The following is a 2,293-nucleotide window of genomic DNA, read 5'->3' on the forward strand; positions in this document are numbered from 1 at the left end:
CTGCACACAATGATCGCAGGATTTCGAGAGAGCTGCGTGTAGGCACGTGACGGCTATGCTGCGTTTAACCAGTTTGGAGTGGGCACTGCTGAACGGCATGAGGCTTTTCTTAGATCGGGGGTTCTACACCCAACACACATGGTCTTTTTTGAGAAATCAAACAAAATGTCCAGGAACTGGATTTTACCCTGTTGAGGCAGTTCCCAAGTAAAGGTAAGGCCTTGAGAACTGTCTCTAAAAATGTTAAGAACATCAGCAACAACTAGTGTCGTCAAAGACAATCGCATTAGTGCGCAGTTGAACGGCACATCTGTTAGACGGGTTTTCCGCTTTTTTGATGATTATTTTATTCTTTTTGACGGGACCTCTCCTTTTATCTTTGACGACGCTGTTGCTGATGTTCTTAAAATGTTTAGAGACAGTTCTCAAGGCCTTACCTTTACTTGGGAACTGCCTCAAGAGGGTAAAATCCAGTTCCTGGACATTTTGTTTAATTTCTCAAAAAAAGACCATGTGTGTTGGGTGTACAACCCCCGATCTAAGAAAAGCCTCATGCCGTTCAGCAGTGCCCACTCCAAACTGGTTAAACGCAGCATAGCCATCACGTGCCTACACGCAGCTCTCTCGAAATCCTGCGATCATTGTGTGCAGGCCGGCTTTGACAAGCAGCTAGTGAGACTGGGTAGCGCTGGCTACCCGTATCTGATGATAACAGCGATGTGTGAATCTCTGCTACAAAGAATTAAGGTCACTTCTAGCGGTGATACGCAAAGTAAGCAGGAAGACAAGAGGCCTATGGTGGTAATACCGTACATGCATAAGATAGCGCACAATATCAAGAAGGTAGGGGGTCGATATGGTGTAAATGTGTTGTTTTCAGCACCATGCAAGCTTGCAAAAATTTGCTCCATGATGAACAGACGACCCCGAAGATGCGCTATCAAACACCAGTTACGGTTCACTGAATGCAAGTCCGAAGTCGTATATCGCATACCGCTCAGATGTGGATCCGCCTACATTGGCCAGACTGGCCGGTGTTTCAATGAGAGAGCTAGCAAGCACAAAAGAATAATTAAAAACAATGACAGAGGCAACCTGCCGGATCACTGTAGGGAATGCAGAGATTGCGGACCGATGCTGGAACAGGCAACATGTATTCGGCAGAGGCAGGGAAAGGTTTGAAAGAGAGATTATAGAAGCGTATCATATACAGAAAGCCGGGTCCAATTGCATTAGCACTTCATCGATTAAACTCTGCCGCCAGGAGCTGGGTTTCTTAGACGGCCACGTGTAGTTCTAGATTCTGCTTTTTTGTTCTTGTGGCGTTTTTCTGCCGATGGTGTTTCAAATGTGAATTCAAACCATGAATATGTGTTTTTTCTGCTTCCGGTTCGTGGTGGATATGGCTTGCCTTATAAAAGAGGGTGTTTCCGCAATAAACTCAGTTGGTAGTCGGCGCTCTTTCTGTAATCCCCTTTTTTCCTGTGTGTGTGTCTTTTGCGCCATTCTGAACTTCAATTTAATGACGAGGCCGTCAAGAAAAATAAGTATACTCGCCCTTATCTTTTCACGCTACGAGGCATCGAAGGCTTGTTTTTTAACGAGATTCGCTATGATGCGACAGCGGAAAAGTAAAATAAATAAATTGCAGCCTCTGCCAATGCCGTCAACCATAACACAATGGTATATTAGAGACTAAAACTGTGGTTCAACAGGAAGGCACATAAAAATAGAGATCCTGGCCTGTGCCACCGAGTTCATTGGGTAGTTTTTTTAACGACAACGGGAGGAAAATAATAAGCACATACGGATCCAGGTTCAGCGTCCCCGTTCCAGGAATGAGAGTTCGCTACGGATGGAACAGCCGCACTATTTGTCAGTGACAAAGAAAAAAATACAGCTGTAGCATGGAGCCCTCAAAGACGGCCGCAGTTAGATCTCACGACAGAGGTGTGCTCGACGTGGGCTGTTGCCGACAGTTTTCTGAAATCATGCTTACAACCAAGTTCTTTCGAGCAGTTAAAATCAAAGCAGAATAAAAACTGAAACGAAAAAGCCGGATCCCATGTTTGGTGATGACAAGGCCATTTCCATGTTAGGACTGCGGCTGCGACGGGGCACTCTAGCAGAAAAAAAAAATACACATAAAGGGGCTCAATTAAAGCAATTTGCATTCTAATGTATTTAGACATCTCTCACGCACCAATCTTCACGCTCCTATTTTCGAGTGTTTAAAAGAAAAAAAGAGCTTCCAGGCTTCATAGAGACCCAGAAGAGCCCAAAAACCAGTCTT

The sequence above is a fragment of the Amblyomma mixtum genome, chromosome 3 (genome assembly GCF_055824585.1).
Source record: "Amblyomma mixtum isolate Tamu chromosome 3, ASM5582458v1, whole genome shotgun sequence".
NCBI classification, from domain to species: Eukaryota; Metazoa; Arthropoda; class Arachnida; order Ixodida; family Ixodidae; genus Amblyomma; species Amblyomma mixtum.